This window comes from Chenopodium album, chromosome 14 (genome assembly GCF_948465745.1).
Source record: "Chenopodium album chromosome 14, dcCheAlbu1.1, whole genome shotgun sequence".
In the NCBI taxonomy this organism is placed as follows: Eukaryota; Viridiplantae; Streptophyta; class Magnoliopsida; order Caryophyllales; family Amaranthaceae; genus Chenopodium; species Chenopodium album.
The window spans coordinates 21457634-21471625 of record NC_137847.1 but is presented as its reverse complement, the minus strand read 5'-3'; positions in this window follow the sequence as shown (position 1 = coordinate 21471625).

The window sequence follows — 13992 nt, the reverse complement described above, 5'->3', positions numbered from 1 at the left end:
CTACATAGGATTCTTATCCTGACTCAGCAAGCAATTATACACCATTGCTTTTTAATTACAAAGATATTTAAAGACTGAAAAATTAACAAAACGTGGCTACAATGAAAGTTCCTTGAATTATTGCTGGTGTGGCTTGGGCTCAAGCATTCATAATTTCATCCATCATCATATCTTGTAGGCTCCCCTCACTATCTTTGCTGTCTTCATAATGAAAATACGTAGGATTCTCTTCCTCTATGCCAAAGTCTACAACACATTTGGCTGCATATGATTCATCCCAATTTATGGAGACTTCAAACAGATACTCATGGCCTTCAAATGACAGAAACTTTCCACTTTCAACATCTTCTAAATATTTATAGATTGACTCGGTGTTGTTTATGCCATCTACTAAATAGTCTTTCATCTCGTTAGGTGCCACAATTGTTGTATTACCAACATGAAATATAACAGGAGGATTTTCTTTCCTTCTTATAAAATCATCAAGATATTGTGAAATGTAGAAAAATCTCAGTGCTCTGGCTTCAGTTGGATTTTTAATAGTCTTTTGACGAATTAAGAAGGGATCTTGATTACTAAAGGCCACTTTCCCGAACATTATCAAATAATGAGGCGAACTAACCATTCCTTCCACAACTTCAATATTCGCACATTGCACCCTTACTGCTAGCTGAAGATACTCTTTTTTGTCATAACAAAACCTTCGGACTTTATTAAATGCATATTGCTGGAACTTTGTAAGCTTTGAAAAGAACGAGTCATCGGGAGTAGGGAAATCATGGAAGGCATATACCATTCCATAATCCCAAGCTTGGTAATGTATCTTAATGAATGGAGCATTTCGAGTAAGAGGATATGGATTGATGCATAATGCTGCTACCTTAGAGTTTGTAGGAAACTCTACTCGTTCTCCCCATAAGTCTCTAAGACCATAGAATCGATTGGATCTTGTAACTACTAGCTCGTACCATGTTCTGAAATCGTTATCTCTTATTTTATTAAGTATTATATTCTGTATATCAGGGATGAGTCGAAATAACATGACTGTTACTTCAAACATCAATAGCCTTTGGACTGCTCGGTGGCAACCCTTGATTAAACCATCTCGTGATCGTTGTTTTGCTGAAATGATCAAGCCTTGCATGCATCAAGGCCTAGCTGGAGGGTGAAACTCGCTCTATTGCTTTTTCTGTTTCATCAATGGGAGTTTTCCTCTCTACATCCATATTTTGAAGTTGGTGTGCATGAGGCTTTTGTGTTGCTTTGAGTTTCTTTGACATTAGCCAATTCTCTGGTCAAACTATCTGCCAAAGAATTCTTCGATCCATGGATATGTTCGACAATTAAAGAGAATTGGTTAAGTTATAATTGCCAACGCAGGAGTCTCCCTTGCGCTTGCATATAAGACAAATTCTTTTTAACAAAACCGAGTATGCCTTTGCAATTAGTTCTTATTAAGAACAGTTTAGGGGCTAAGAAGATTAAGAACTTCTTGATCCCTCTAATGATTGCAAGGATTTCCTTTTGCATTGTAAGATAATTTAACTCAGCTTTATCAAAACTTCCACTACTATATCTGCAACGTCTTTCTCCTTCTTTGATTTTTAACACAGCACTCCAGTGCTCATCACTAGCATCTGTTTCAAGGATTAAATCATCTTCACTAGTAGGCAGTGTTAGTACAAGAAGATCTTTACACATAGATTTTAAATCTAGAACTTTTTTGGAATCACTTTCCTTCCCGTTCCATGTTATTTCTTTCTTAAGTTTTTGTTGTAATGGTTTCCTTAATAGAGCAAGATTTTCTAATAAATCAGAAGCATAGGTTAAACATCCTAGAAATCTTTCTAGTTGTTTTCTATCTTCAATTTTATCTGGGAATTTTTCAATATTTTCCAAAATGTGCTTTTGCAATATTATTTGTCCTGCTTTAATTTCTAATCCTAGAAATTCAATTTCTTGTTTAGCATAAAAACATTTATCTTTTCCAAAGATTATACCATGCTCAACACATTTTTTAGTTACCGCTTTAAGATCATTCTTATGTTGTTCTAAATCTTTCGAGAATATTAGAATATCATCTATATAGACCAAATAACAATGATTAAGTTTTCTAAAAATATTATTCATTCTTCTCTGGAATATTTGTGGGGCATTTTTTAGTCCACAAGGCATTACTAACCATTCATAATGCCCTTGAGGGGCGTTAAATGCAGTTAATGGAATGCTCTCTTCTTCCATTTTAATTTGCCAGTAGCCACTCTTACAATCCATTTTAGAAAACCATGTGGCTCCTTGTATTCTATTAAATAACACAATTTTATTAGGAATGTAATAGCCATCAAAAACAGTATTGTCATTTAGCTGTTTATAATTAATGACCATTCTAGCTTTACCTCTTTTCTGTTCTGCATGATTCCTTACCATGAATGTTGGACGATTATGAGGACTCTTGCTATTCCTAATTAGCTTTTTATTCAGCAATTCTTTTATTTGTTCATCAAATTCCTGTATATCTTGGTAGGTATAGACCATTTGTCTTACTCTAATGATCATATTAGGATTTGTTAGAGTTATCTTAGCAAGTGCCTTATCCTTTTCCCAATGTTCTAATGAATTTGTTGAATATAATTTTCACATAATTTTTCTTGCTGGTTATTTATCTGATCTATTAATGATGAATCACACTCAGAAATTCTAAGTGCAACCTCTCGTTGTGTAGGGGTAACCCTATAATCACGCTGGCTGCGCGTACATTCCATAGTCTGATGAGTATAAGTGTAGACACCCATTTGTGTCTCCCCAAAACAAAACCCAGTGATCAATACCTTTTGTGTTGAATGATAATCAAATAAAGTGAAAGTGTGAAAGGTCAAGTGTTGCGGTTAGTTTTTATTAAAAATTCTTTCTTTCTATTTTCGAAAAACAACTCTATTTTATGAAAATAGCCAATCCAGTTTAGTTTGGTCCATGACAAGGGTCCAATAAGAGTGTAGTTGGATGGGTCTTGCAAAGAGCTTTCTGACGATATATGATAAGCCCAATTCCGATGAATAATGAGGAAGTTATGGCCAAAATACTAAGCTGGGCCCGGTTTGATCTTTAGATGCGACCCGATGATCTAGCGGAGGGCCCAATGTTAATTATTATTCCTAAAGTTATTAGAATTAATTATAGTCTTCTAGAATTCTCTAGAAGGTTCTTTTAAGTCTTTATAAAATTAGAACTAATAATTATATTTTGATAAGTTTTACTAGGAATAAAACATTATTTTATGAAAAATACGATTTCAGTTTTCATACGGACTTTACAAGTCAATTTTGATTGATAAGTGGACTCCGCGTTTGAAAGCGCGTAGGAATCCAGGCGGTCGCCAAACGACAGGCCTGTCGCTAGGCGACAAGCCTTGTCGCCACACGACAAGTTTGGTTTTGCGGCGACAGCGTGGAGTTTTATTCCTTATCAAGTTCTACCTTTTTCCGGATTGTTTTCTTATAAATAGGGTCCTGAACCTCCGTTTTTATTGGTCAACGATCATCAATTCTCATCATCAATCAGTCTATTCTCTAAATTATCTCTAGGCTCTCATCTCTCTAGCTTTTCACAAACACAATTTCGCATACACGAGATCTAGAAACACCTAGCCGAATTCGAAGTTGCCTTCGCCCTAGACATGAAAGGTTATAATTTCTGAGGGTTTGGTCCTAAATCTCTATTTCACTTATTTAATTGATTGTTTGATTTTATTACTTTTCCTTGAAGTTACTAACGCGTGTATTTTGTTATTAGAAAGAGGTACGAGGCATCAAAGTATGTAATCTTAATGCTCTATTCTTGTAGAAAGCATGTTTAAATTTGTTTAATTCCTAGTATCATCTTAGGATGTTATTATTGCTTTCTAGTATCATGTTTAGGGTGCCTTTTACTCTTTTCTAATATCATGTTAGTACCATGTTAGGTCTAAAGCTTTGATCTTTATTGCTTAGTGACATGCTAGGGTTTGTTATTAATCTTGTTAGTATCATGCCTAGGATCTTGCTATTATTATGCTTTAGCGTTAACATTATTAATATTATGTTGCTTGATATTTTATATATTGTTATTGCTTGATATTTTATATATTGTTATTGCTTGATCACGCCCTCTCTTGCAGGTTTAAAGGGAATTTGTACTTGTAATCACGCTTAATAAGATAATTAATAATCTTGTTTAGGGCTAATATGATTATAATTCAAGTGATCGCCAATAATAGTTTTATTTGTGCATTAAATTCAACCAACATAGATAAACAGGTTTAAGGTCAATCTATTGTTTGCATGTTAGTCAGAAAGCGCACATGAATACGAGAAGAATAAAGTAGAGGCCTTTTTAGGACAGGTTCAATCTCTTTTAGGTTGGATTTGTACTTTCATCCCCGAACCCTATTTGGTTCAAGACCTTTTGGAGTTGACGATCTCATGGATCGTTAAGGGGTGTAACCTTCACCCTGTGAACGGTTTACAAGTTCCTAAAACTTCTTGGCGACTCTTTTGCTCTAGCTTCCTTCCCTTTGGACGCCACCTTGCTTAAGTGTATGATCACAGTGGGGCTCAAGTGTGGGATGCTTGAAATATTCCCTACAGCTTTTGGCGACTCCACTGAGGAGGATTTCTATTTTAATTCCTGAAATTTATTTCGGCAATGATTTAGAATGAGCGGATGAGACTCGAAAAGTTCTAAGTATTTCATGTGCGTAATTTTGATTAGCATTATTGTCATATGCATAAAAAAGGTCCTCATTGGATAGACCATCCGAAATGAGTCAAAAACATAGGATTTTTACACATAGGAAACTTGAGAAATATCTTTTACAACTAGAATTGAAATAATACTGCGAAATCTGAAAAATTCTAAGAACGTAGATACATGCTGAGGCGTGTAGGAACTAGCGTCTAGAAAACAGGGCTTGTTGCGTGTAAAGTGCTTCTGTCACCTAGCGACAGTTCTGTCTCTTGGAGACAGGGGTACTTTTGCGGCGACAGTCCCTGTAGTCTGGCGCCAAGTTCTTCCAATACCGAGCCAGAACTCTGCCTTCTTATTTTGACCATTTCTAGCACTGTTGGCTCGATTCTACTTCCTGATTAAGTTTTTCTCTTTTCTGAAAACCATATGTGTTCTACATATGGACATAATCCTCTGGGGGTTCATGCTCCATTTACCCAATCGAACGCTCCTGGCAACGACGGGTACATCCGAGTTTGTGAATCCACCAAACCGTGGAAGCAAGTTTTTAACTTGCGGGGTCCCATCCATACGTGCCAATCCTTCCAAAGGTAAGGCTTCCGCGCGATGCATCCAGACTCATAACCATGGACCCTCTTTGACTAACCCATATCCTTGAACTTTAGAGAACTAGAGCCATGGTTAGGTTGCAAACTCATTGCATCATATTGTGACTATTTGAACTATTTGTGCATTCTTTGCTTGTGCATACCCTATATGTGCTAACCGTTTGTTTGACTTGTGTTTAAGTCTAAATAAACTAATTAATGACTAAAAAGGAATTTTTCTAACTAATTAATTAATTAATTAATTTGACTAATTAAAGACTAATAAAGCAATCAATCTGACTTAGTACGACTGTAGGCATGTCCCCTTAGAGTAAAATTATTGGAAACAGTCCCAGATTAATGTTCCAGCAATGGCGCAGAAGTTTGGGCTGTGGCGCCGCAGTTTATTGTTTGTCGCCTGGCGACAAGCTTCAAACTGTGGCGACAGTTCTGTTGTTCCGGCGACAGTCCAGATTCTTACTCGAGTCATCACGACGAGTCTAATTAAACAGTCTGCTAATCAGTTTAACCAATTTGTTAATGGCTTTAGCCATATTTAAGTCCTTAATTGAGTCTAGGCACTTAGTCCCATGGTCATACACAAGAGTCAAAGCATATCACTTGCACTCACTTATAAAGCACACACTTAACATATATGTCACTATGACCATGTCTTAGGTTCATGCATGAGTCGTTTTCCGTCATTCGAGTGGGGGGTCCAATCTATTCCCATTCTCTTCCACATTATCTTCCATGTTGAATAGAGCTTAAAATAAATAAATTAAAAAAAAAAAAAGAAAACTTACTCCTAACTTCCTTTTCCTCGGCACTTGGTCAAGGAGAGAAGAGCACTTAACCAAGACAACACTTTTTTTTTTTTTTGAAACAACCAAGACAACACTTTTGATAAAGCATCACTTTTTTTATAAAACCAAAAGGGTTGTAGTAATGGCCGGCGAAAAAGAAATTTTCTTAAGTAATATTAGTGAAAGCTCGTCAAGCCTGGAAGAGGATGTTCAGGAATTACGAAATACCGTTGTCACGCTTATGGGTGCAATAGAAGGACTAAGAGATTGGATAATGGTTATCGAACAACGTTCTCATTATCAACACCATAGAGGCCATGATCACACTATCGAAGGACGTTTCATCCTCAAAGATCGCGTTCATGACCTCATTGATTCAAGTCTCCTTCATGTTCCTCCAAGCAACAAGAAGGTCAAGATTAGTAACGATGACAACAGTGGCTGGAAAGGAAAGAAGAACAACAATCCTTCTTCTTCCCAAAACGCCCACTCTAGTAACGATGTTAGTATCTTTGACCATAACGGTGTCTTAGCCATGGGTAATGAAGGATCTAAAAAGAAACCCAAAAGAGAACTCACACCCATTGGAATGACCTATGATGTTGCTTTCGATCGTCTCTATGATCGAGGATTAATCAAACCTATTGGCCTTACCAAGGATCCAACACCAGAAAAGCGATCTTCGAGATGGGATCCCAATTCTTATTGCAAGTACCATCAAGGAAATGGTCACACCACCGATGAATGCTACAGGTTTCAAAATCTCATTCAAGATCTCATAGAAGCAAAAAAGATCCCATTGCCTCTAGCTAACAAGAAGACTGGGTGATGATAAGGCAAAAGATATAAGGCGAGCTTCAACACAAGATTTCATGACCTCTTTTTCTTTTTCATTTTTTCCCTTCCCCAATAAGTCTAGCATAGACACCTTTTATTTTCCTTAGATCTTATTTCGTAGATTTTTTCTTTTTCCCTTCTAATAAAATGAGCATTTATTTCCTTGCATATGATCATTGCATTGCATTTGAAAAAAAAAAAAAAAAAAAAAAAAAAAAAAAAAAAAAAAAAAAAACCATGTCAAACTAAGCATAAGGTATACTAATGATTTGAGGCACCCCTTGTAGCCACATCATATCACCTTTCACCCTTTAAAAAATATAAATCCTTTCTTGACAAGCCACTTTGAGCCTCGTCTACTGATAGACCTTCCTTTTTTCAACCCACATCTACTTAACCTTAGGATGGGATGGTGTGTAATTTATGCAATTTTCAAAGAATAAAAGCTTGAGTGATTTTATAAAAATTTCAAAAGAATAAAATAGCAATAAAAGTGTACCAAAGGGCAAGTGTTCCAATGTCTTTGATATGAAAATGTCTTTGATATAAACACGTCTCAGATTGCATCTCTTATCGAGTGCTCGGTACCGTGTTTGAGAAACATGGATGCCAAGTGAGTGATAGACCGCATGATCGGGATTGCCCACACTTATCCAAAATAAAAAAAAAAATGCAAAAGGAAAAGAAAAGAGAGAGCAAGAAAAGAGCTCAAAAGTGAGAAACCTCAAGCATACAAATACAAAGATTCAAAAGCAAGGTTGCACACCTTGGGGGCTTATCTAGGGTCTTGAGTCTTTATCCCCTTCTTCTTTTAACCTTTAGCCTAACCACGTTACAACCCTCAAAAGACCTCTTTGAGGTATACACACACTTGTGCGAGGTTCGGCTAGAGCTACGTTCGGCCTGATTCCTAACGGATACGTAGGCAACCTCACATTGGGGTGCGGCCGTAATAAAAATGAATTCATATTTACATTCATAATTGATCATATCAAAGAATTTCCAATGCTCATCCTTTTCCATTTAGAGCTAGACTTGGGGGCTTGATCCTTGTATTATTAGCCTACCCAGCCTAAGAGTCACCACCATTTGACTCTTTTCAATATATTTTTCCACACACTTAGCCCTTACGGCCTAACTTTAGTGTCACTATCACACACATCACAGATACATGACCAAATATACTTCCCTTAGGAACCCTTTGTCATGAAATTTTAACACAACGTTGAAGCATGCCCTGTCATACCAACATCACTCATTATCATAATCATCATTATATCGCGAAGTATGAAGTGCTTAGCCTCCGTGCCTAAGTTACCTAAATACTTTCATTATTAAGTCAACAATTTAGATAGCCTAGGATGAATTAATCCTTTCACTATGAGATACAACGTGGACGCATACACTTGACTAAGCTCATTCAACATGCACCATCAAACACTTGCTTCTTCCTTTTTTTGTGTCTTTCTTTTTCGGGAGAAAGTCGGTACCCTCCATTGATAATAAAAATGACGGATATTTTTGTGCAAAAATTAAGTCACAATTACACACACTCACATGCACATAAAATGAAAAATAAAATGCAAAGATAAAACAGGCTTAATATAAAAAGTTTGTATATACAGTATGTCTAATATGTGAGTCATATAATACAACGGACAAATAACTATGAAGTCAAATAAATAAATAAGCACAGGTACAAGCTATGGTGTCGGAGGCCATAGATGATGTGGTACGCCCATCATATCAAAGAACGTTGTAGTCCGGGGTGTATGCCCCTCACCATCTCCTGACCCGCTAGTCGGCGGAAACCTCAGCTCAGGGCCAGTCCACCCAGGCTCACCCCGATAATCAATCGACAACGGCTGAGGCTTCAAGGGCTGCTGCGACAACAAGCCAACCTCGTACGTCCCACCACCCATCGAAGGAGTCAATGTCACGCCTCCTTGGCCCGTCGGCCCAGCAAAGACATCCTCAGGCGAAGAAACCGAGTCCTCGGTTGGAGTAGCCTCAGACCGGCCACCTCGGCCGCCAGCAGAAGTGCGACGACGCCTTGAGCCAGATCTAGCCTGCTCTCTCCTAGCCTCGGGTCTCGACCGAGTGCGGGGTGAAGGAATAGGCTGTCCCTGCAAAGGTAAATCAGGTCAGATACCAAGTAAAGAATATAATAAAAGGTGACACAAAAGAAATACAAGAGAGATACCTCCTCAACGTCGTTCCCCCGACAGGTAGCTCGGTTCCGTAATCTCATGAGCTGGCTGCGAAAAGCGTCTATACACCTCGCCATAGCTGTCACCACCTCGTGAGAAAACTGTCAAAGGAATAAAGTCAGTAATAATACAGAACAAATGAAAAAGAAAGAAAATAGATAAGCTCACCCGAGTCTGGTGACGAGGAATGGAGCGCTCCATAAAACGTTGATCCTCGGGGGCTGGAGGAATCATATCCTCAATCGGTCCGAACATACCCTGGTAACGGATTGAAATCCTCGGAGGGACGAACTCCCTAGGCCCAGCCTGATAAAATAAAATTCAAATGATCAGAATTCACTTGGGGGCTACCTAATGAAAAACAAAAAGTAAAGCATACCGCTGCCTCCTCAGACAAAACAGGGGCCGGCGCTAGCAAAGGCAGCAAGTCATCCTCGTAACTCTTCTTCGAATGGACATGAGACCGCCAGGGAGTGCCAGGAGACGACCGACTCGCGGAGTCACGCATTAACGCCTCATGAAACATATGTTGAGGCGGGCAAGTGGGGATGACGAAAACATCCGAGGAGTGCTGAATAGCTACTCTCTCGCCAAGATACACTGTAGCGTCATACGACGCTCGATAGTATACCGCGCGGCCGGCGCAGTTATAGCCAAATCAGCCCATGGTCGGTATATCACGCCAGGCTCCTACAAAACAACTATGTAAGATAAATGCCCTCAAAAGAGTAATATCAAAAAATAAGTGTTCACGAGAATCTACCGAGAGGATCAGATCTCGAATACGTGCAGTCTCGACCTGACCGGTGCGACCTCCCCAACTGGCGCCAACGGGGAGCTCGCGAGGTGAAGGTCTCACCAGCGCCAGCGAGGGGAAGTACTCGTAGAACCAAATCTACATAGATTAGAGAAAGTCAGCAAATGCTTGCACAAGTCTAGAGCTAATTTCAAAAGGATGGAAATATACCTCTACGACCCTCCAGAAACTGGAAAGTACGATCTATCCAGACAAGGCCCTGTGACGACAAGAACGTCGCAGGCCTAGAAGAAAGTCAGCATAGGCCAAGCTGGCCCAGTCATACGTCCCGACCAAGTGAAGGTTGCGAACAACTCTCAGGTAGTAGAGGAGCACTCGACTACCCTTGTCAGGAGAAAAGGTCCCTGACAACAAAATAAGAACAAAGATGCGCACCCGCTGCTCGCGAGTGGTCGCATCATCCTCAAAAGCCGCTACTAAGGTGGAACGGCGGATGCACCGGGAACTAAGTTATCCCGGCTGAGCCTCAGCACGGGCCCGAATAGCAATCGGACCCAATAACTCCAAAACCATCGTCGAGTAGACAGTAATATCACCGTTAACTGGCAGGGGAGAAGAACGAAACTACAAACCTGTGATGAGACTGAAGTCGGCAGGAGTGACCGTCATCTCACCCCAAGGAAAGTGAAAGGTGTTGGTGGTGTCCCAAAAGAACTCCACCAAAGCTCGGACGACGAGGTTACCCCCATCATAGGAGTACATGGCCTGAGTAGCTCGAAAGAGGGGAGTCAACCCACAAGACTCCCAGAGCTGTCGCAGCGCCTCGTCTCTGCTGAAGTACGCTTTGTATAGCGTACCGATGACGTTGTTGCCAGAACCATGACTACGAGTCCTCCCGCTGATGAGCCCGCGTCGCACCCGCTCAGAAATATGGTGCTCAGGAGAAAAGAAAAAGAGTGTGCTCATCCCACTCTAGGAGAGGTCCAAGTCTAGTATAGGGGTCCTCACCCTCGCCGACAGGCTCGTCCTCTCGGCGTGTGTCCCTCGACTGAGAACTAGAGCCGCGTTGCCTAACCATTCTATGTTATGCAAATAATAATGATTAAGGTTCTATAGTATCTAAGGTTCGCCTAGTCGCATGATACTATGTTCGCAAAAAAATAGAGTACGTAGTACTAAAACAGAGCACAAATTCAATTTAAGCATAATTAGCATTTTCAAGCAACCAAACAATTTCTTGCAATACTATGATAAATATTGTGACAAATTGTACAAGAAGAACTAGTAAAAACACAAAGAATAGATCACATTGTTCTTCACGACCTCAAGAGGTCCAACAATGGTGAATTGCTTATTTCTTCACCAAATCAAGTCAAACAAGTCTCAAAACACTCCCAAGTCAACATATAAGCATAATCAAGCAAGTGCAAGGCATAAAATTCAACAAAAGAAGCAAATTAAGCAAGAACATGTTCAAATTTTCGAAAAAGTCGCGAACAAAGAATGTATAATTCAGCAAAAACCGAATTGAGTTTGAGTAAAACTTACATAAATCGGGAAAATAGATGAAATAAGCTTTGATTTGCAGCAAGTTTGAGCGAATTCGGTTAAGAATTAAGCGAGAACGAGAAGGTTGAAGTTTTGAGCAAATGCGAAAAAACATAACAGCAGCAGCGAAAAATGAAGAAGAAAGGGAGGGTATTTAAAAAACCCGACCCTGTCGCCAAACAACAAGTTTGTCGAGTGGCAACAAAGCCTGTCGCTTGGCGAGAAGCAGAAATAGCGGCGACAAGCAGTTCCGGCTAGCGCTGGAACGTCGACAGTGTATAGGGCTCCATAATATGGTTATGTGAACCTCGTGCAGCGGTTTGGGTTCCTTGGTACGCCAGTTAGACCCTCTAAGCAAATTGACATGATTTAATGATCGGCTCGATTACGATTAAATCAAGTGATTGACCTGGTAAAAAGTTCGTCTCACTTCGCTTAAAGCGCCTGAACATTGGCTCAATACAAAGGCACCGACATAATGGTTCATAAACAGCAAAAACACCGACATAATGGTTCATAAACAGCAAAAGCACCGACATAATGGTTCACAAGTAGCAAAAGCGTCGACGTACTGGCATAGCGGAAGCAAAGTTCAAGCGAACTTTAAAAGACCGACAAGCGTTGGTCTTCGATAAATTTCTTCGGAATATTATCACGACAACTGAAGGTGATTTCAAGCGGAGTTATCTTCGATCGTGTTCCCTAAGATGTGGAAGATGGTCACAAAGCGGAAGAGGATCGTTTCAAGCAAAGCAATATTCAATAGTGTTCCCTGGCTTACGGAAGACTATCACAGCGAAAATTGGAGGCAGTTACAGGTGTAGCAGTCTTCAGGCGGTATCCCCTAGCTTGAGGAATATCGTCAAAAGCAGCAGGATAGCATTCCCTAGCTTGTGGAAGGTTGTCAAAACAAAATGCAACAAATCGGTTGCCTTCAGAGACGTGTGCTCAACGGTGCAAGATACGCGTTTCTTAACTCTTTTATCTGTTTTAACGAATGCTAGTTTGCAGGTATCGGCGTTAAAAGAATGATTTGGGATCGCAAAACGTTCCGAATCATTCTCCATCCCTATCGATACATTGACTTTTGTTTTTGAAACTTGCGTTTCTCCAAACTCAGTCAAAGTGGGGGCTTCTGTAGACACCCATTTGTGTCTCCCCAAAACCAAACCCAGTGATGAATACCTTTTGCGTCGAATGATAATCGAATAAAGTGAAAGTGTGAAAGGTCGGGTGTTGTAGTTAGTTTTTATTAAAAAAAAAAATTCTCTATTTTCGAAAACCAACTCTATTTTATTAAAATAGCCAATCCAGTTTAGTTTGGTCTATGACAAGGGTCCAATAATAGTGTAGTTGGATGGGGCTTGCAAAGATCTTTCCAACGATATATTATAAGCCCAATTCCGATGAATAATGAGGAAGTTATGGCCAAAATACTAAACTGGGCCCGGTTTGATCTTTACATGCGGCCCGATGATCTAGGGGAGGGCCCAATATTATTTATTATTCCTAAAGTTATTAGAATTAATTATAGTCTTCTAGAATTCTCTAGAAGGTTCTTTTAAGTCCTAATAAAATTAGAATTAATAATTATATTTTGATAAGTTTTACTTGGAATAAAACATTATTTTATGAAAAATACGATTTCAGTTTTCATATGGACTTTACAAGTCAATTTTGATTGATAAGTGGACTCCGTGTTTGAAAGCGCGTAGGAATCCAGGCGGTCGCCAAACGACAGGCCTGTTGCTACTCGACAAGCCTTGTCGCCACGCGACAGAGCTTGTCGCCAAGCGACAAGTTTGGTTTTGCGGCAACAGCGTGGAGTTTTATTCCTTATCAAGTTCTACCTATTTCCGGATTGTTTTCTTATAAATAGGGTCCTGAGACTCCGTTTTTATTGGTCAACAATCATCAATTCTCATCATCAATCAGTTTATTCTCTAAATTATCTCTAGGCTCTCATTTCTCTAGCTTTTCACAAACACAATTCCGCATACACGAGATCTAGAAACACCTAGCCGAATTCGAAGTTGCCTTCGCCCTAGACGTGAAAGGTTATAATTTCTGAGGGTTTGGTCCTAAATCTCTATTTCAATTATTTAATTTGATTGTTTGATTTTATAACTTTTCCTTGAAGTTACTAACGCGTGTATTTTGTTATTAGAAAGAGGTACGAGGCATCAAAGTATGTAATCTTATTGCTCTATTCTTGTAGAAAGCATGTTTAAATTTGTTTAATTCCTAGTATCATGTTAGGATGTTATTATTGCTTTCTAGTATCATGTTTAGGGTGCCTTTTACTCTTTTCTAATATCATGTTAGTACCATGTTAGGTCTAAAGCTTTGATCTTTATTGCTTAGTGACATGCTAGGGTTTGTTATTAATCTTGTTAGTATCATGCCTAGGATCTTGCTATTATTATGCTTTAGCGTTAACATGATTATTATGATTATTATGATGATTATTATTATTATGTTGCTTGATATTTTATATATTGTTATTGCTTGATCACGCCCTCTCT